This window comes from Rhinolophus ferrumequinum, chromosome 2 (genome assembly GCF_004115265.2).
Source record: "Rhinolophus ferrumequinum isolate MPI-CBG mRhiFer1 chromosome 2, mRhiFer1_v1.p, whole genome shotgun sequence".
Lineage (NCBI taxonomy): Eukaryota > Metazoa > Chordata > Mammalia > Chiroptera > Rhinolophidae > Rhinolophus > Rhinolophus ferrumequinum.
This window is the reverse complement of record NC_046285.1, coordinates 2,326,539-2,349,617: the sequence shown is the minus strand read 5'-3', so window position 1 is coordinate 2,349,617 and position 23,079 is coordinate 2,326,539. Positions and strand designations below refer to the sequence as shown.

General features: G+C 41.4%; 1 pseudogene; it reads right to left on the bottom strand.

The window, feature by feature from the left end:
- Positions 1 to 10,086: 10,086 nt before the first annotated feature.
- Positions 10,087 to 10,753, bottom strand: LOC117031736 (UPF0690 protein C1orf52-like; annotated as a pseudogene).
- Positions 10,754 to 23,079: the final 12,326 nt, after the last annotated feature.

Below are 23,079 nucleotides of genomic sequence, written 5' to 3'. Positions count from 1 at the left end.
AAAGTCTGGGCACATGTAAGGGAAACCTGCAGACCTCCTGCTCTCCATGGAACCCAGAGGCAAGCAAGGACAGCTCTTCCCTGAAGGCTGAGGCCGAATTTTGTCATCTTTCCACATTTTTGGAGGGAGTGCCCAACATACAGACAAACTCACTAAACTTGTAGAATTAAGAGGAAGGAAGACAGAGAGTGAGGAGGGGCTATCCTCTCCCTGCAGCAAAGAAGTGACCAGTCAGATGAGGTTCTCCCAGTTTAGCCACAGGGCTGCACAGGGGGCTAAGTGTCACTGGCCCCAGGGAAGGGGGTATTGGATGCTCCAGGTTTTCCTTCAGCCTGTCTTGTCTCTCACCCAGGGCATAATGAAAAGCCTCCAGAGGTTACTGTCAATATTAAAGAGTAGGTAAACGCCATGCTCATCTCCTCTCATGTCCACATCAAAATTACAACTGAACTACAGAACAACTATCATTGAGAATCGCCTGAAATCTTGATTAACCTAAGTCCTACAAGTAAGAACACACAGAAGAAACCACCTTGAGACTGGTAAGAGGGGCAGAGATGTAGAATGGGCTGGTTCCACACCCGCTGGTGACCATTAAAACTTGGGAGGGATAACTCGCCTGTGGAGGTCTCTCCTAGAGGAGCAAGGGGTTCCAGCGCCACACCAGGCACCCCAACCCAGGATCTCAGTGCCAGAGAGAGAAGTCCCATAACTTCTGGCTGTGAAAACCAGCTAAGATTGTGACTGAGTGAGACATAGGGCAGCTGGAGTCCCAGGCACTCCTCTTAAAGGGACCATGAAAGGACTTACTTGCTGCCAGACTCACTTGCTCTGAGCTCCAGCACTGGGCCAGCAGCTGGAGCAGTAGCAGGGACAGATGGTGGAAAACCAAGTTGTCTGGCTTCAGAATGAGAGCTGGAGGGGCAGCTTTTTCCTGGACAGAGGAGCTGGCAGAAACCATTGTTTCTTTGTTTAACCCCACCCTTCCCTGCATGCAGACACATGCAGCCACCATATCTGAGTCTCCACCAAGATAACTAACGCTGTTCATTCTTCATGCTCTGGTGATTCGAGACCCCACCTCACCAAACTTTGGGGCACACCAAAACCACTTCCAGTGGCTTTTTCATACAAACCACCTGCCTTGGCTCATGCTGCAGACTTTCTTAGCATCTCTCAAAGGTTCCTGGAACCCAGAAAAGCAGCATCTGGCTTGAGTATGTCCTGTACCTCTAGCTGAGCAGCCCTAAGCCCAGCACTAGTGGCAGCCATCCTTGGTTTGTAGTTTGGCCTCTCAAGGCACTTCCAAGCATGTCACAGGCAGCAGCCACCTGCAGATTGCTTTATGGCTCCTGCCAGGTGGCCCTGAGTGGCGCAAGGGCTACAGCTGAACTTGACCTGTAGTAGGTCCCCTCCCAGGTGTTCCTGGGACTGGTACCCCCAATGGCCAGTTTTGAAATGATATGGAGCATCACCCAAGTGTCTCCAAGGATGACACACCAAAGGGGCAGATTGGGCAGGTACCAGAGTCCTGCTGAGGTGACCCTGCTCTGTAGAGTCAGTTCCTGCACCACCACTACTCTACTGTAGTCATGGCCAGTCCTCACAACCAATGAGCTCAAGGGACAATCCCTCCAATTGACATGCAAATAGCAACCAAGGCTCAACTACAAGAGAAGGGCACACACAACCCACACAAGGGACACACCTGGAGTACATGGCTCAGGTAATCAGAAAGACTGCACCACTGAACACCACAGCACACCTACTATGTTAAGGCCACTTTGCTTAGACCAGGAGACATAGCAGCCTTACCTAACACATAGAAACAATCATAAGGAAGCAGCCAAATGGGGACCAAAGAAACATATCTCAAATAAAAGAACAGAACAAAGCTCCAGATAAAGAACTAAACAAAATGGAGACAAGAAACCTGCCAGATGCAGAGTTTCAAACACTGGTTATAAAGATGCTCAATGATCGCAGTGAGAACTTCAACAAAAAGATAGGAAACATAAAAATGGAGATAAGAAACATGAAAAAGAACCAGTCAGTCAGAAATAAAGAATACAATAATGGAAATGAAGAATGCATCACAGGGAATCAACAAATTAGAATCAGAGGATAGAATCAGCAATGTAGAAGACAGGGTAACAGAAAACACCCAATCAGGGGGCCAGCCTGGTGGCTCAGGTGGTTGGAGCTCTGTGCTCCTAATGCCAAAGGCTGCCGGTTCGATTCCCACATGGGCCAATGGGCTCTCAACCACAAGGTTGCCAGCTCAACTCTGTGAGTCCCACAAGGGATGGTGGGCTCCGCCCCCTGCAACTAAGATTGAACACGGCACCTTGAGCTGAGCTGCTGCTGAGCTCCCGGATGGCTCAGTTGGTTGGAGTGCATCCTCTCAACCACAAGGTTTCTGGTTCGACTCCCACAAAGGATGGGAGGCTGCACCCCCTGCAACTAACAACGGCAACTGGACCTGGAACTGAGTTGCGCCCTCCACAACTACGATTGAAAGGACAAAAACTTCACTTGGAAAAAATCCGGGAAGTATACACTGTTCCTCAATAAAGTCCTGTAATAAAAAAATTAAAAAAGAAAAACACCCAATCAGAAGAGAAAAATACAGAAAGAATCCAAAACAACGAGAGTTTAAGGGTCCTCTGGGAAACAACAATGAGAGTTTAAGGGTCCTCTGGGAAACATCAAGCATAAAAACATTTGCATCATAAGGATACCAGAAGGAGAAGAGAGAAAGAGAGCAAGGAATTTAAAACCTATCTGAAGAAATAATGACTAAAAACTTACCTAACCTGGAAAAAGAAATATACAAGCCCAGAAAGCACAGAGAGTCCCAAACAAGATGAACCCAAAGAGGCCAACGCCGACACATCATAATTAAAATGCCAAAGGTTAAAGACAGAGAGAATCTTAAAAGCAGCAAGAGAAAAGCAGTTAGTTATCTACAAGGGAGCTCCCATCAGGCTGTCAGCTGATTTCTCAACATAAACTTAGCAGTCCAGAAGGGATTGGCAGGAAATATTCAAAGTGATGAAAAGTGAGGATCTACAACCAAGATTACTCTACCCAGCAAAACTATCATTTAGAATCAAAGGTGAGATAAAGAGCTTCCCAGACAAGAAAAAGCTAAAGGACTCCATCAACACTAAACCAGTAATACAAGGAATGTTAGAGGGACTACTTTAACATGAAAAAAACTAAAAATAAAAAAGATGAATAATAAAATGGCAGTAGCTACATACCTACCAACAATTACTTTCAATGTAAATAGATTAAATGTTCCGATCAAAACATAGGAGGGATGAATGGATAAGAAAACAAAACCCTATACATGATTTACAAGAGACTCACTTCAGATTGAAGGACACACAGACTGAAAGTAAAGGGATGGAAAAAGATATTTCATGAAAATGGAAACAAACAAAAAGAGTGAAATAGCAATACTTATATCAAACAAAACAGACTTTAAAACAAAGACTATGACAAGAGACAGAGAAGTACCCAGTAATCCCACTTCAGGATATTTATCCAAAAAAACCCAAAATGTTACTTAGAGGAAATATGTGCATCCATGTGTTCATTGCAGCATTGTTTACAATGGCCAAGATGTGGAGGCAGCCTGGGTGTCCCTGAATGAATTAATGGATAAAGAACAGGTGGTACATATATGCAATGGATATTATTCGGCCACAGTAAAAGAATGAAATCCTGCCTTCTGCAATAACAAGGATGGACATAGAGGGTATTGTACTGAGTGTAGTAAGTCAGACATCAAAGGACAAATGTCATATGATTTCACTTATAAATGGAATCTGAAGAACAAAATAAACAGACAAACAAAACAGAAACAAACTCATAGATACAGAGAACATTTTGATAGTTGCCAGATGGGAAGGGGGTTGGGGGGCAGGGTGAAAAATGGGAAGGGATTAAGAAGTACACATTGGTCGTTACACAGTGGTCATGGGGATGTAAGGTATAGCATAAGGAATATAGTCAATAATAATGTAATAACTAGGTATGGTGTCAGATGAATACTAGATTTATGAGGATGATGGATGGGATGGGGCTGTGGGGCAGGCTGAGAAAGGTGAAGGCCTTAAGAAGTGCAAACTGGTGGTTAAAGAATGGTCATGGGGTTGTGAAGCAAAGCATGGGGAATGTAATCAATAATATGGCGGTGGCTGTGTGTACTGCCAGGTGGGTACTAACTATTCAAAGGGATCACTTTGTAAGTTGTATGGATGTCTGACCACTGTGCTGTACACCTGAAATTAATATAAATAATATTGAATGTCAACTGTAATTTAAAAATTAAATGGGGTGGGGGGGAGAGAAGTGAAGGAGATTAAGAAATCCAAATTTCCAGGTATAAAACAAATAAGTCATGGGGATGTAATGTACAGCATGGGGAATATAGTCAATAATATTGTGATAGCGTGGTACGGTGTCAGATGGTTGCTGGAGTTATTATAGTGATTACTTCTTTAGCATAGGGAATTTAATCAATAATGTAGTGATAACTAGGTATAGTGCAAGGTGGGTACTGTTGAATAACTATGATGTACATCTGAAACTAATATAATATTGTATGTTAGCTATATTTTAATAAAAATCTAAAAAAAAAAAAAGAAAAGCCTCCACACAATCGGAGGTGGGCACTTCCTTTGCAGTCTCAAAATGTGTGCAACCCCCTGAGCTTCAGCCCCTGCAAGTCTAAATGGCTTCGCTGTCCCTGGCAGGGGGAGGCGGACCAGAGGCATACAGACCTGGACTCCATCACAGTGCCCAGCATGTCCCTGTGATTTCTGTTCTATACGGGGCGTCCACAACCAGTTCTACAGACCACCGCACAAAGAACTGACTCTTCAGAGAGTTTAAACAATCCGTGTTACCATTTTTCTGTGTTATTCTTAGATGAGATACAACTTTATTACCATCTCTAGCTGCTCTTTCCAATTCTAATATTCTCATATTCTGTGCACCCCAAGAGTTCCCTTTCCTGACAAAGATACTACCTTAGGTATGTGTAACTTCTGGAGTCTAAAATACAATCTTATGATTGTATTAGCAACATGGTGGTTTTGACTTCTCCATAGCAGAACTCACATGATTCATAAGTCTGTTTGGATATTCATTTTGTGTGGCTTTTCTTTGGCCCCTGTGAGGAGGACTTTTATAGGCTATATCTTGGATCCACCAGGGGACCACAGAAATGAGGTCTACATGGCATTTTATTAGCCCAGTAGATTATGTTCACGATGGAGAAGGAGACCGAACAAGGGAATGGGCCTAAGGCTTGGCCAGGGAAGGTTGGAGTCCTGAGGATGAGGACTCCCAGGAAGGCCAGGGGCCTGAGCAGCAGCTGGAGCCGGGCAATGGTCCTCAGGAGACGTGTAATGGTCCACAGCTTTTCCGTCCAACTGAAACAGGAAGGAGAAGCCCCAGCCTGGGCAAGAAAAGGTCAGGCTCCTGGGTGTCCTCTCACAGGCCGCACTTCTGCCCTCGAGATGCCTGAGGTTTGTGCTATTCGGGAAACCTACTCTGAGAGGTCGCCTATGGATTCAAAGTAGGTGTAAGCAGTGGCGCCCATACTTGAGCACTTATCAGAATCACGCGGAGGGCTAGCTGACACATAAATGGCTGGGTCCCACAGAATTTCTGGTCCTGTTGGTCTGGGGTGGGGACTGAAATTCTGCATTTCAAACCAGTTCCTAGGGATGCTGCTGCTGCTGGCCTGGGGACCACACTCTACAACAACTGTTTTAGGACACTCTAAGGGAGCCAGTGAACACAGGCTCTGACGGACACCCGCTCCTGCTCCCGCTCAGGCCCCTGGCCTTCCTGGGAGCCCCCATCCTCAGGACTCCAACCTTCCCTGGCCAAGCCTTAGGCCCATTCCTGCTGACCCCACGCCAAGTGCTGTCCATACAGCGACTCCCATGCCACAAGGTCAAGTGCCCGCTGGCTCTGGCCCTGCTTTTCTCACTGCGAGGATCAGCTACATAATTTGTGGGGCCTCTTGTGCAAAAATCATTAAGAATTTCAATACAGTGACAACAGAGCATTAACCCAAGCATAAACTTTTGTTCCCAGAGCTTGGTCTCTGGGCCCACACCAGTGAGTTCTGATTCTTTCTCTGCCCCACTTTCCTGTCTTCCTCACGTCTTCACACAAGAATCCATCCCCACCCCCTGCACCATGCCCCACTTCTTTGGCTCCACAACTTCTCCCCTCAAAAAGGAGGCCCTAGTATATTTTTGGAGGGAAATTTTAAAAACCATCAAAATTATAAAATGCAAAATTTTTTATTACAAAATTTTTGACACAGCAATTCCACTCCAAGGGACTTATTTGTCCTCCAGTGGGTAGATTCCTTGAAGGGCTCTCACAGTACTCAAAGGGTACCTACTGATACCGTATGCTGTTTGTAATAAGAAAAAAATGGATACAGCTTAAATGTCTGTCAATAGTAGTTAAAGAATGAGGCAGATTTACAGGTAATGACAAGAAAGTATATTCAAGATACAGCAAGTATAAAAGGTAACGTATATAGGTAATGACAAAAGGACTTTGCAGGTATGATTAGGTTAAGAAACTTGAGGTGATTGTCCTGGATTCTGTGGGTAGGCCCAATGTAAGCACAGTGTCCTAGTAAAAGAGAGGCAGGAGGGTCCACGTCAGAGGAAGGGGATGTGAAGATGGAGCAAATTGCAGTGATGGCTGGAAGGTGGAGGAAGGAGCCCAAGCCAAGGAATGCAGAGGCCTCTAGAAGACGAAAACAGCTAGGAAATGGATTCTCCTCAGAAGCCCCTAGAAGGAAGAAAGAAAGCCCTGCCAACACACTTCTGACTTCCAGAACTGTAAGAGAATAAAGTTGTGCTGTTTTAAGCCACTAAGTTTGTGGTGATTTGTTACAGCAGCCACAGTACTAACACGAGTGATCCAGCTATGTGCCAAGGAGGAACAGGCAACAGAATCTGGTAAATAATAGCAACATTTTCCTCGGCAGAGAAATCCATCCCACCCTTTCTGTTGCTGCCATTTCTGTTCAAGTCCCTGTGGCCTTCATCTGGCTGTGGCTTTGGCTGCCGTCCCACTGATTTTACCTCATGCCACTGTCTTTCCTACTCAGAGGCCAGAGGGGTTTCCCTAAATTATAGGTCTGATTGCATTACTTCCTCCTCGAAAACTCCTGTAGTTCCTGCAGAAGAAAGTGCAAAATTCTCAGCCTGGCATTCCAAGTCCTCTGTGCTGTGGCTCCTCTCTGCCTTTCCGTGATCACCCCTCATTAGGTCCTCTCCCGCCAAGTGGAAATGCTGGACAATGAGTGCCCAGGAGCAGAATCGGGAGAAGGGGGTGAGGGAAGCCCAGTTAGGTGCTGGCAGGGGTCTGGGCCTTTCCCTTCCTCAGTCTCCGTGTCCCCTCAGGCACCACTCCTGTCAAAAGAGAAAGCCAGGGAAGGACCTTCCAGATGTGAGGATCTGAGAAAAGATGCCTCACGTACCGATAACTACTACCCAAGGAGCTGGTTCTGAGTCTAAATAATGGAAAAAGCAAGCCCACGCAAATGTCATGGACTCCTCTGGTTACCTGGACACACTGGAGCCAGTCTCCTCAACATGCCGGCTGGAAGGTCATCACGCCATCAGGCCACGTCACTGGAGTCCTTGATGTGAAAACTGAGCCACGCTACTCCAGTGGTGAAACTCCTAAGGTGTGCAGCAGGAGAAAAGGAGACTTAAACACTCCACGCCCACCCTGAGTCTGTTGCTGAACTGCTTCTGAGCACAATGAAGACAAAGCTCAGATAAGCCTGAAGGGGGGTCATGTCCTCTGTCAACCCCACCGGCCCCTATCACCAGGGTGCCCATACCCTTTCCCCATTACTCCCTGGATAATGCCCCAAACTCCAGGCTGGGCCTTATTCTGTGTCCCTTATCCCTAACCCCTGTTGTTTCTAAATGACAAGGGACTGCAAGTCACTTAATCATAGAAGATCACAGACTTGCAGAATTTTAAAATATGTGTTTAAATAATTTCGGGAAAAAAATTTGGAAAAGGGGGAAGATAGAGAGAGATCACCCACAAATCTACTAACATACTGCTATCTTTTTGATATATTTCACTGAAAACATTTTAGTATGCATATCTTAACATAATGTCATAAATGCAATTTTGCATCTGGCTGCATCATCCTCACAGGCATCAGCTAATATTCCTTCCAGTAAATTCTGTGCAATCAACCAAACTGCTTCCCTATTTATGGATGTTTGAGCTATGTTTAATTTTTTACAATTTGCAGACAAAGCTTTGATGCATGCATCTTTTTCTAGTTTTTAAAATTATTTCCTCAGACCAGATTTCTAAAAGTGGGATTTCTGGGTCAAAGTCTATGAAAATATATAGGACATGATACATTTGGTCAAACTGAATTTTAAAAAGTTGTACTAACTTAAAGTGAACAAAGGAAAAGAATATCAGTTATTGAAATATATTTTTATTTCATATAAATATTCAAAATCATTTCAAATATATTTTTGCTACTCTAATTGGCAAGAAAAGAAACAGAATTTTGGAGTTGGAAGGAACGGTGGTTCCCAAACTTGGCTGCACATCAGAATTACCTAAGGAGTCTTTTCATAATTTGAGTTTTACTAGAGCTTGAGAAATGGCTGTTTTAGGTCTGGAGTAAAAAATGTTCAAAATGAGCCTGGAGAATTTGCCATTTCAGAAAAGGAGGAAGCTATGAAAGACCAATTGCATGTGTGCAAAGGCCTCAGGAGCCAACGTGAAGAAGCCCCCACTTGCCAAAGAGAAGAATTCTTTTTTTTTTTTTTTTAATTTCTCCTTTTTATTGTTAAAAATGTTAAAATATTGGCACTGAATTTTGGACTGTAGAAGTCAAATCAAAGATTATCTTCCTGACTGCAATACAACCTTGTTGATTTTTCTTATTATGTGCAAAGGATCTGGGTAGAGAAAACATACAGAAACAGGGTTGTCAGATAAAATACAAGGTGCTCAGGTAAATTTGAATTTCAGATAAACAAATTTTTAATATAAGTATATCCCACATATTTCATATACTCAAACATTATTTGTTATCTAAAATTCAAACTTAACTGTGTGTCCTGTATTTTTATTTGGCAACTCTTTGTAGAAGATCCTTATCTTCAGACAAACTTCTATTTAACAGGGAAATTAATGAATTTTCATAATTTAAGGCATATATGATAAGTGCAGCAATACAAATAATCCAGTGAGAGAGGCTCTCCTCTAAGTACCACAGAAGACTCCCTGGAAGGGATGCCAATTGTAGTGCCTAAATTTTGATTGGTGGATAGGGGTTCAGTGTGATGATTTTAGAGTTCAAGTGTCATGAATTAAATCCCAGATTCACTGCTCACCAGCGATGTAATCTTGGATAAATTAATCTCTTTATTATAAAATGAGGCTCCTAATATCTACTTTACTAGGCTTTCTGAGCATCAGAGATCATGTACGCACAAAGCACCTGGAAAACAGGAGGTGCTCCGTACACGGCAACACCTACTATTAAAACATCACATGGCAAAGAGGGTATTTGTCACAGGCAAATATTCAAATGTTACTGTTATGCTGCTAACAGTAATATTGAGTACGTAATTTTATTTCCATAATCTATTTTCACCGTACAAATACTGTTGAAAAGCACGCTACAAGTTCATAGGACGTTAACATATATTTACTTTAAAAGTATATTCCTTTATAAAAGGTTCATAGAACATTGGCATGTCAACATGTGACAAAATGCATGCCACGAATTCTGTGACAGCAAGAATGCTTCCACGTGTTATCAATTTCACCATCACAAGTCACCATTTGAGTTTTAAATACATACGAGTTTTAAATAAAAAGTGAGTTCTACAGTGGAAAGTTCCTGCAGCAATACTCATTAGTTAATTAACATGTATTTTCATGGAGATGCTGTTTCATAATAATTTACAATATCAACTTATCTGCCAAAAAAACCATTTCAATAAGTTTTGCAGTCCAAAAATTCTTGTGATTTGTTGTTTTCTACTTTTTCTTCTTTGTTGGTTCTCCGGGTTCTACTTCGCGCCTTTTAGAAGGAAGCTCATCGTTTTCATCCTCTGATTCCTCCCCTTCTGGGAGAAGCCTCCTTTCTTAACATTCTGTGGGGCACCGCCACCAGTGTCCTCATATAGTTAGACCACCTTATTGCCATATGCAGTTCTGGAGGGGGAGGTTTCTTCACAGTAGTGTAGGTTTCCGGAGGTGGGACATAGTTGGACTTCCATATTTTGAATTCCTCTGGAGGCTCCTCAGGCGCCTTGACAACGTGCCTCTCCCAGTCTCCCTGTTGGTTGAGCGGATTGTACAGAAAGGCGGGACGAGTCACGGTCCCAAACAGCCCAGCGTGTCCCGGCAGCCATTTCTCCGTCTTGTTCCCACAGCCTCTTCCCCATGTCTCGGGATCCAGAGCCCTGCGACTCCTGTTCTCCAGCTCGCTGTTACTCTCCTCTTCTGAGGACCCTGAGCTGCTGCTCCCCTGTGCTGCGAAACAGCTCAGGGGGTCCTTCTCCTGGGCTGCCATGACGGTTACCCAAAGAGAAGAATGCTAAGGAGAAGAACTGCAGTGGATTAAAGCACATCAAATATGCTACAATCCATGAGGTTATAATGATACTAAACATAATAGTAAAACTTCAGTAGTCATTTTGGAGGATGGTAGTAATCCCAGTCTCAAAATGAGTTTGGAAACTAAAGGTAGCATTTGGGCAGCATGGAATAAGCAAACAGTAGGTGAACGTGGTTTCTCTGTATTACACCAGCTAATAAGTGGAAAAGGAATGATAATTTGGGACAGCCCCACTGGCCATACTGGATTAATGGACACGGGCAGTGATCATCAGTGGCTGCTGAGGTCACAGAGACACAGCCACACGTCCTGTGCCCCTCATAGAAGAGCACACCACCTTTTATGAAGTATTCTTGTCAAAATTTTTGAACCTAAATCAGATCAAACCTCTAGATCAGATTACTGCTTCCCAGAAAACAAACGTGATGCGTGATGAGGTGTGCAGTCAGCAAAACCCAGATGATGGGAAAGTGTCCAGGACAAACAGTCCAATTTCTTCAACAAAAGATTTAAAGGAAAAAAATTAAATTGATGGATAGCAATGGATTAAAAGTTACTTAAGAGCTATATTAACCAATCACAATGCATGATCCTTACTTGGATTTCAATTTAAATTTAAAAAAAATCATTTTTATAAGATAATTGTGGATTTGTGAACACAGACAGGATTTTTTTATGATATTAAGGGATCACTGTTCATTTTTTCTGGTGTATAATGGTATTGTGGATATCTTTAAAGTCTGTATCTAGTAGACAAACATACTAAAATATGTACAATTGATAATGTCGGACTCATGCAGATTAAAGTGGCCATGAAGGGGTACTTGTTGAAGCTGGGTGACATATTTAACAGAGTTCATTGTATGAACTTTTGTATATGTTTGAATTTTCCATGATTAAAGCTAAATTCATATATTTCGTGTCCGAGGCCCCACCCCAGACCTGCTGAATTAAGATCTCAAAGGCGGGGACCTGAAATCTGAGTTCCAAGAGCTCCCATGTGATGTAGCCGGTCTGTGTACTGGGGTCTGGGAAACAGTGATCTGACTTACAAGGAAACTGAGGCACAAGAACAGTCCATTTCTTGCCCAAATTCACAGAGCTATTTCATGAAAGAACCCATGCTGCCTGAGTCTGGCCTGGGTTCTTTTCAAGATAATAGGCAGCTCTTGAATGCCAACGTCCTGGATCATGAATGCATTCCCCTCTTAGGCAATGTGATGCTTTAACCCATTTATATTCATGCGTCCAGAAGGCACCCTGGAAGTTGTCCAGGATCTCCATGTCTCTGAAATCACAGCCCCAAGGGGCTTCCTGATCTGGATACATAGATAACATCTATAGATAACTTTTTGAAGTTGAATTGAATTACAGTAGCAATGTGTAGTATGGCGTTTGCTCATAAGATGGTGTTAATCAAATGAATGCTAGCATCACCATGAGACAGGCAGGACAGTCAAGGAAAATGGCAGAAGCACAGTTATTGTTCGAGGAGCGCAAGACAATTTTGAAGTGGTATTTGAAATTCGAGAATGTTGTGGAAATACAACGACAATGGAGGCATGAATATGCAACAGAACCTCCGACACGCCTAACAATTGCACGCATTCGTGATTCTGGCGGTACTGCGGAAAGAAATTGAAATGGCATGCGCAGCGATTCAAGCGGTGGACACTTTGGTCAATGTTGCTCAAGCAGTAGTTCGCCTTAATCAGAAGTGTCTGGACTCTGATGGTAACCACTTTGAGCACAGCTTGTAATTGCAGAAGTCAAATGTGACTTGTATTCATCTTTTGTTATCGGTAAATATTGAGTATACAAATGTGTATAAATTTTTTTGGCACCTCCTGTAATATGGTAAAGGAGGGGACTTCTGAGCCACACCTGCACACAAGAACTCAAACTTAAGACCTCCAATATTATTTCCAAATGAGATTATATGTGAAGATCACAAACCTTCCCCAGCTATCGTCCCCCAGTATTCACAGTCCAACAGTAACAAAATCCCCTATAGCTTCAAATTCTTTTCTAAATGTTCCTCTTACCTTCTGTTTGAATGGAAAACAGAAGGCAAGAGAAACATTCAGAAAGGAGGTTGAGGACATAGGGGAGTTTGCTTCTGTTGGACTGTGAATCCTGGACAGAATAGGGGATATTCAGCATGTGAGGTATTAGAATGTTGGGGTGAAGGCTGGCATGGGAATCTGACATCACCTGGGGTAGCAGTCTTGGCGGACCAAAGAAAAATAATGGTAGGAGCAACTGTGGGAAGCTGTGAGGAAGAAGAGGGGCGGAGGGAGGGTTGGGTGTCTGTGGTTTTTCTCCTGACCACTGTTTAATGTGAGGACCTCTTCTTGACCTTTGGTGATGGGGTAGAATCTTAAGGGATGACGACTCCTAATCTGACCCCTGTTGTTAAAGGGCCAAACCCACCCCAGATGCACTGACTCCTCCCTGGTCCGGAACCTGGGGCATCTCCTCACCCATGATGAGGAGGGTAGGAAGCTTAGGGCAGGGATGGTCCACTCTCCAACTGTGCTACCACATTTCATGTACAGTATTGCTGTTCTGTAGATTAATCAAACACAAGATAAGATTTGGAGAATAAGAATCTTAAGGCCCAATGTTTTAAAAATTTGTTAATTCATTATTTGGTTCTTTAATATTTTTAAAAATTATGTTTCAGGTGTACATTATAATTTGACATCTGTATACCCTACAAAATGAACACCCCCAAAAGTCTATCATTATCCATCACCAGACACCCCTTTCACCGACGCCCAACCCCCTCCCCTCCAGTAACCACCGATCTGTTCTCTGTATCTGTGAGTTTGCTTTTGTTTGGTTTGTTCATGTTTTAGATTCCACATATAAATGAAATCATACGGTATTTGTCTTTCTCCTTCTGACATTTCACTTAGCATAATCAGGTCCATGTTTTATTAACTCTTAGTAGAGGAGGAACTCACAGTATTCCATCTCAAGAGTCATCCAGGGGGGAAAAGAAGGTTCCCCCAACCATATACCAGGATAGAGTAGAAAAATGGAAATCTGTCTAGTTGGTCCCTTGTCTGGGAAAGAAGACACAGCATTGCTTAGACTGATTTTTTAATGTCCCTCAAATGTCTTCCTTTCTATCTCTCTTAATCCTCATCCTGCAACACACAACCATACTTGTACACTTACACACATGAAAACCTAACCTGACAAAATTAACACATTAAAAACTGAAAACAGCAAAAGTCACCCAAAGACTTACATTTATTATATAATTTCTTTCTTCTGAAAACACTATAAAGTGATTAAAAAAAAAAAAACAACTGAGTTACAACAGATTTACATTGGAAGTCTTTGGCCTTTTGCCTCAGTTGTCAGAGGAAATCCATGTTGGATCCAGGGACACGGCTGCCACTCACCGTGGCTTCTGGAGTGGGGCCACCTTAGAACCACACATTTCTTCAGATAAGTAGACCGGTTACCTCACCCACCTATGTTGCCTGCCAGAATCACCTCTGCTGATAGATTCTAGAACCTTCCCAGCTGGGAGCCAATGGTTTCATCCATTTTGAATTACTTTTTAAAAGAGATTGTCACAGATTCCCAGTGCTGGCAAAAGTGTGGTGAAGTACTCATTCCCCAAGATCACAGTCTAGAATAGCACATTTTTGGAAAGAAAGTTGGCAACACGCATCACATGTGCTTTAAAATGTTTGTATTCTTTGACCCAATAATTCCATATCTAGGAATAATCCAAAACTTTTTAAGAAAATTAAAGCAAAAAATGTTATGCATAGTGATGTTCATAACAGCATTATTTAGAATAAAGTGGAAACAACCCGTTTCTAACAGGGTCTTGGCAAACTATATAAATGATTGTTTGTAGCCAATAAAGTTTTATTTTCTAAAAGCTTGTAACCTGCAAAGCTAGGTCCATCAGGTGCCCTTGTCCTGGAAACCAAACGTCCAGCAGAAGGCCAAAGGCTGAAGGAAGCTAAAGTCCTTCCTGGTCCTTCCTGGGGTCCTGGTCAGATAGCCCAGTGCTGGCCAAGCCTGGCTCCCAACGCCTACTGTCTCACGTCCTCTCGCGTCCTGCTGATTCCCACTCTTGCTTTCCAGGTGCACTGTCAGCTCCTGCGTCTCCATAGGCTTCCACTCAATTCCTTTTTGCTTCATTCAGCTATACATGGTGTCTGTTGTTTGTGCACAGAACCCTGACACACCTACACAATCCGTTAATCAGACAACCAGACTGAAAAGAAAGTTGTCCAATCACAATTTGAAAGAGGTTTCCAAAGTACGTTCAGTGAACGTTAGCCCTGGATCAGGTGAGTTTGGGAACTATGACATCATGACTCCTGCCAGGGGATACATAGTATATATTCAGGGTTCTGAGAAGCATTGGTGTGAAGAAGACTGCCTGTTTAGACCAGTGTTTCCCAACTTACTTGACCACACGACTCCTTTTTCCAAGCAACACCTATTAACAGTGCAGTAGGTAGGAGAGCAGTGGGTAGAAGTGAACTGAAGATACGAAAGAATGCTTATGTAGTTTACACAGTCTATCATTTCCTCAGATACCAGCCCAAGAGCCATAACAGTGTTACGGTGTTTCCCCAAAAATAAGATCTACTCCGAAAATAAGCCCCAGTTAAGATCTTAACCAGATGGACGTATTTAGTACATTATGATGATGTTCCAGAAGATGACATGACTGTATTTGAATAAATGTAGATTGTTGTACATGAAAAAAATAAGACCTCCCCTAAAAATAAGCCCTAATGGAGCAAAAATTAATATAAGACTCAGTCTTATTTTCAGGGAAACATGGTATGTCCCAATCTGGGTACATTTCTTTAAGCACCAAGTGAAGTGAATCTCAGGGTAAATACTTAGCTTCTCAGTGGGGAAGGGAATCCAAAGATCCAAGACCATGAGAGGAGAAGTTGAATCATTTAGGGAGCTGCTTTGTGCTTGGGGAAATGCAAGATACTTTCCTTATAGGATCGCATGTAATCTTCACAACCGAGAGCTTCCTAACTGGTTTCCTGCTTCTCCCTCCTCGCCCGTCCCCTTCTCTCTGCACAGTGGCCGATGATCTGGGAAACGACTCCACCTCCTTGCTTGAAACAGCCCAGTCCTAGCTGAGCGCATCCCATGCTACACCTTCCTCCCCACTCCTCAGCACACCAACTGTCCCCTAAAACACCCCTCCTGTCAGCTCTCTCGTGGAGCACACAAGTCCCTAGACTGCTCCCTCATTACTCGGGTCTCCGCTTAAACGAGACCGGTGTCGGGAGGCCTTGACTATCCTCTCTACAGAGGGAACCTCACCCACTCTCTGTCTCACCATCGTTGGGTGTTTCTGTCATTCTACCCTCGAAAACAGTCTTGTCTGGCTCCTCGGTTAGTACGTTAATTTCACGACAAAGGATCACCAGCTGTCCGAGTCATCGTCCTGGTCCGCAGCTGCTAGAACAGTGCCCAGCGCAGAGATGAACCATGGAAAGCAGGCAGTGCCCGTGTGCTGCCCACAAGGAAATGGGCTCAGCGCCTCCTTTGAGGCAACCTGACCCAGGCCACCCAGCTGGGAAGTGACTGGACTATGCTTTGCAGCAGAGGAAGGCTGAAGGGGGTCTTTGGGCCGTTGGGGTCCTGGTGTCACGTTGGATGGATGGCCAGGTCTGTGGGGCCACAAAATACAAGAGTTGGGGCTTCAGGGGGCTGCTCAGCTTTTGTGAGCTTTCTGCCTATCAAGCCATGTAGGAGCCAATCCAGGTTTATTCAAGACAATCATGGTCAGTTCTTCTTTAAAACTCACATCCCACCCAAAATATCCAAAGCTCTAAGGCACTGAGGTTCAACTGGACTCACTCATGCAGGAGACTGTGGAAGTGATGACAACTGATACTTCATGCCCCGCGCGTCTGTCTTATTGCACTGGGTGGGTGTCTTGGCCAAAGCAAGCTGTTAGAGAAACGTCATTTCAGCCAAGATCAGACAGCTCATCATATTTACCTCGTCTGCAACACATTCTACAAGGAAAGAGAAGCTTCAGAGAAAGTGGGGAGGAAAGAAGTACTGCCATGCCATCAGAAGGGGTAAGTGGGCAAGGCAAGTCCTCTTTTCTCCCAAAGTACATCATCTCCTCCTCCATCTTCATCGAAAAGGTCTGTTTCCAGAACTAAGCCATCTTCCACACAGGCGGAAGGTGCTTGCTCCACAGGTCCTCACAGGCCGCCGGGTCCCCAGGGAGGGCACGGAAGGACACATCAAGGTACACTGACAAAAGGCCAGTGTTTAGGTTACAGGGGGGCAGGTATTAGTCCACTCGCACTAAAACTAGGCTGCAGGCTGTTGGCCTCTCATCTGAATTACATAAGGACATCTGAGGCACAAGGGACACTGAGGAGGCCATCTGTGTAGCCAAGTACTTTGAGTCCCACCGTGATAGGCTGTGGCATCTGAAGACAATCATCAGATCTTTCATGGGGGAGGACAGCACCAGGGCATGCCAAGATCTTAATCATGAAGAATATTATCAAACAAGCTGTTCCAGAAACACTCAACAGATAGAGATGGTTGAATTCTGCAACTTATCATGAATGGTATTATAAACTCTGAAATACACAATAGGCAGAGTACTTCTTTATCTTAGCACCAAACCTTTCTCTCATTCTTCACACACTGTTGTGGTTTTATTACATAATTGTCAAAATAAAGACTACAGTTTCATTACAAAATACATGCAAACAAATCATATTCTGAGAGGCACTGATGAGTTCTATGTCAGTCAGGAGAGTAAACAAGTAAAAAATAATTCTCCACTCAGACTGTCTCTAACATATGCCTGCTGATTGAGATTCAGCATGTTTTTAGGGCAATCAGTCCAGAATGAAACCAGCATTTGTAGACGTGATGCCACTGGGGAGTCCTTAGTAAGTGTCCTCTGCCTTCCCGCACTCACACAGATAGTATTTGGCACAGAGCTGGAGGTGCACGTTTCTAGTGAGGAAACATTTTTTTTTTTGAGGAAACATTCTTAAAATAACAGAGAATGTATCAGAAGTTGAGGATAAGAACCCTAGGAAATAAACATGTGACCTTGAAATTTAGAGTTGAAATTCATGTTAGCTAAATGTTACTGTGACTGGAGGATAAAAAAAAAATCTACTTAGAACATCTGTTGGTTTTGCTGCCAGACACCCCAGTGGGAGGCCTAAATTAGGCCCAGGTATTTTCCCATAAAGAAATGAAGAGTTTGACAAATCCTTTATTAAAATGGTAGCATGGCCAAAAACCAACTGTAAAGCATTTTCCTAAATGTTCTTAATAAACTGCACACACCCAATAGCCATTGCAGTGCAATAAAACAAAATATGCTGAGTAAGAAAAATCATCTAATAGCACTTCACATAAATAGAACTATCTGGCTGCTTAGCTAGTGTCAATGTATAGCAAGGTGCTTATTCAATTTCAATGTTTTAGCTATATGGAGGACCAGTAATGTTTTCAATCAAAGTTTTGTTCTTCCAAATTTACATTGTGCAGTTTCTATGCCAAAGAGCTTTACAAATGTCCTGAAGACACTGCTACAAAGCCATTATTTCTGAATAGAATTTAAAGTGTAATTTCCTTTTCAAATTTTGTATTGTTTCAGCTCTCTGTCCTTACAGTAATTTTAGGGATACAGTTCTTATTTCTGTATAATCTGAAAATACAAACTATAATTTGCAAATACACACACGAGTTCAGTGACACCCTCATTGCCCCTCTTTTTATCTGCTCTCAGGATACCGTTCTGTGTCCATTTTGTGGAAACTACACATTGCTGCTCAGCTCTGGTAATTTGTATAGATTTTTTTTTTTTTTACTTTGAACTTGGACAAGAACTCCAGTGCTTCACTGTATTTCATAATGTTCTCCAGGCTTTCGCATATAACCTATTGCAGTTGTTTCCATTTCGATTTTACTTCAGCAACTTTGGTTAATGGAATCCTATAATGACAAGTAATAGAACGTTTTTAAATCCACTTAATAAAAATGTTTTTTTCTCAAATGAATTTAATGTCATCTAGAAGACTGGGACAGCAGATTATGAAGTGACATTCAGTGTGCAATAAACCAACATATCTAAGTGTGAGTCTGTAAACTCTGTTAACTAAATACAAATCGAGCACAAGAAAGTATCTTTTAAAGTTGTGCTATGGAATTGTAGTGTTACTCTTTTAGTTAAAAGATGTTTGTCTCTCTGGTTTTCAGGAATACTGGATGTTTACTGATTTCCAATACCTCTGTATGACAACTATTAATATGTGCCAGTGACTTATATGTGATTTCATCCTTACAATAAACACACAAGCTCAACACCCCATTTTACAGGCAGAAGAAAATTCTGAAAGATCACAGTGGGGAAGAGCTGGTATTTGAGTCCAAATATGACTCCACAGCAAAATGAGTATCTAATCCAAACACAGAGCTTACTAAATGCCAAAATTTGAGTTTCCTTTTCATGAGGCAATAATTAAAACTAAGCCAGCATCTGTGTATGGTCATTAATAGCACTACAATTTTCAAAATCACATAGGTTGCTTTGAAAGTATATTCTGTACCCCATGCTATTAAGTGTTGAGATTAAATTACACCACATACCCATTACAGAGAATACAGCATAAAAAGTGATAAAAAAAAATGGTAAAGAAAGTGGTGTGGGGTAGTTGGCATATATACTTGGTTATTACTGTGATTTCTTTTGAAGTTTTTACTCAAAATAGTAAATACTACCGTGCCATTTGGGGAAAATCCTTTTCAAATTCTATAAGGAAATACAGAAACTTTAAAGAAAAAGGAGGCTTTAAAGAATCAATGCACATGCCACCACATGGATGAACCTTGAAGACATTATGTTAAGTGAAATAAGCCAGTCACAAAAAGACAAGTACTACGTGATTCAAATAAGTACTAAGTACTTATTTGAGGTATCTGAAGTAGTCAAACTCACAGAAAATAAAATGGTAGTTGCTGGGGGTGGGAGAAAAGAGGAGTTGTTGTTTAATAGATAAAGTTTCAATTTTGTAAGATGAAAAGTTCTGGAGACTGGCTGCACAACAAGGTGAATACACTTAACACTAATGAACTGTACACCTGTTCAAAAATGGTTAAGATGGTACATTTTGTTACGAGTATTCTACCACAATTAACAACACTTTCAAAAGGAACCAATGTATTATTTTTTTTAATATGATGATACTGTGGTTATTACGCTTTAGAAACAAAACAGACACATACTACTAGGTTGATATTTGCAGGTTGATGGGTATTAACGACAATGTGTATTAACGACGAATGTTCATTCTACTATTGTATATGTTTGAAATTTTCCTCAACAAAACAGAACAAAATAACTTCAAAAAAGGGGGGAACCAATAAGGAAACAAAATTTCCTAATCAAGAAATTAATCTACCATGAAAACCTTTTATTGCAGTTTAAACATGTAAAATGTAGTAACATTTTAGCTACAACAGAGAAATGTGACATCACTTATTTCACTTGGGAGAAAGCTGCCCAAAACTAGATACGGTTTACTGGGCTTGCATTAGAAAAACTATATGGAGAAATTACATGAACAGTCTAAAGTTTGCTATGAAAACAACATATTTTATTAAAGAAATTAAAAGTCAAAAAAACAACAACAAAAGGGAAATTCCACAACCTTTGTTTGTAACTATATAATCTTTATGTAGAAAAACTATAAAGTGACAGTCTGGAAAGCAGCTCCACAATAAACTTGATCCTTACACAAAGAGTTAACTAAATTATGGAATCAGTTCACCCAAAGGAAATTGTCTTGCTGTAGAATATTTCAGCTGAGCTGATTTCAACTATATATTTTCATTTCTGAAAAATTTTCTTTCCTGATATTTCAAATCACCAGAGATAAAATGTACAAGAGCCTGTTGAAGTAAAAAGATATATCACAAATACTGCAAGCACAATTCCATGTGAGAGTGAGGACATTTTACCTATAGGTCTACAAAACTGTATAAATAACCGTTATACACACAGTCCATTTACACTGAAGCTCCACAAGGTGGTACTGAGTAAACACGAGGCACTGAATTGTCAACAATGGAACACGGTTCACTCTGCACAGCAGCACGTCCCCACCTCCTCAGCTCTCCTATGACACAGCACTTCCCCTCAGATTTGTATTTGTGCGTTATCTAAGTCCTGGGAAATTGATTAACAACAACAAAGAAAAAAGCCAACAGAATAATGAATTAAACACCCCTAAACACTATTCTGAAACATGCATGTGAAATATGAAGAAACCAAGCTGAATTTTTAGTCACTAGTGCTTTCCTTAGTATCCGCACTGAATTTTCTGTAATTAACTTTTCCATTAAAATATAATAGAAAACAACAAAGGAAAAAGGCTCTTATTTCTTCAATGTGCAGTCTTAGAAAATTTGTAGTATTTTTTTAAAACAACTTTCTCTGCTAAAGAAATCACATTGTGGTCACCTGAATAGGTTAAGTCACGGATTAATTTGCTTTCGTTTATAATAATCAAAATATTATCATGGCCATATAATTTTTCAGAACTTACACCACATGGAGTACATAATATTTCTAATAAACCTAAATTAGATCATGATTGGAATTTTTTACAAATATTTTTAAGTACTTAAGAATATTAAAGTTCAGGGGAAAAATACAGAAGTCATAACCAAGTATGTCCTCCCTGTAAAATTCTTTACTTAGGATAAGTCTCAGGGTAAACCCACAGGAATTGTCTGCAATAAAGAAAAATTAGGTCAGTGTATAATAATTTCTGCAATTTTAGTAGAAAAGCCAAGAACACTCTGAGCCAAATACAAGCATTCTTTTGGGTCAGGGCTTTTCGTTTAATTCTTTCATCTCTAACTTCTCCACACATCATAATTCAGAATGGCCCATACGCTTATTAATCGTCACAAAAAAAAATCACAAGCATGATTCTTTCAATCACAGGTCTCTCTCTCTTTGGTAAGAAACAGACCACCAATTTATTTACTTTCTTTCTCCCACCTACAGAAAAGAGGGAGATTAAATGGTATTAACCTGGTAAGGAATCCTGTTTAGTTTACGTCGTGTGCTGTTAAAAAAAGCAGACAACAGGACGTCCTCTTATACGCAGCTATGACAGAGGACAGTTAGCTGTCTATCACAGAGCTGGAACAGGACAGTTCCTGTAACTAGAATGCTCTGTGAACATTTTAGTCAACCTGCAGAAATTTTGCTATACAATTAAAAGCGTCCTTTAGGATAGGACACAGATGAATAATGTGCTATTTATAAAAATGTGGCAGAATATCTACCCCCTTACTATTCACCAATTTCTGATCTCATTAAACTTGCATAGACTCCATGGAGAATTAAACAGGCTTACTCTAGATATTTTCTCATTAAGTAAAATTTGAAATAACCTATCAAACACTATCATTTGCAATTCCAGGAAAAAAATCCAGTACAATCGAATACACACACTAACTTCCGAGAACATATTCTTCCTTGACACTCTGTCAAGCCTAAGCAATCCTCAGCCATCCACCCAAAAGGAAGCTAGTCTTACCCACCATAAGATAAGTGAAGCTCGCTCTTCCTGGTTCTAGATTAAAAGAACTGTTAAATTCCACAGCAGTAGAAAAAAATACTACAAACAAGCACCGAAAACTGACATTAATTTCTTCTCCGGGATATTTTTTCAAGAGAGAAATAAATATCCCTTGCAACTTTACTGGCAAAATCGTTAGCTGACTAATTATTTCTAAGTCTCGACTAGATACCAAATGAATGATGGAATGCCCAAATCACCAGCAGCTCAATATTATTATTTTTGCAAAGAAAGGTAATTATATAAAATTCCATTCTCCCAGGCAATGAATAGGGGAGAAAAACATGTAACTTTACAAATGGCTATATTTGTAGGTTTTTGAAAACCAGCACCAAATGTTCATGTTTATTCTGAGCAACATTTAGAAATTAACATTTCCTAATACGGACAAATTAGAGTGAACAATAAAATATTAACTTTCAAGCAATACTGCATATTGGTAAGAACCACGAAGTAAAAGAATCTGATTGGCTCATTTCTAAAGCTACTGTAGGTTTGCCCTGTTTGGAAATAGGAGGTCTCACTGCTCAGCTTATTAGCATCCAGATATATTTATCTAACTCCCCATATCATGGGCACAGCTTATTTAATATTTGACTAGGCAAGATCAAGTAAAACAACTCGAAAAGCAAGCTAACTGAAAATAACCTCTTATTAGAATACTCTTCCACTCTCCCTATTGAGGGGGCTAAACCCCGTCAAAGCAGAGTACAGTGCCTAAATGAAACCCTGAGAGCAGATTCACGAATAGCAGTG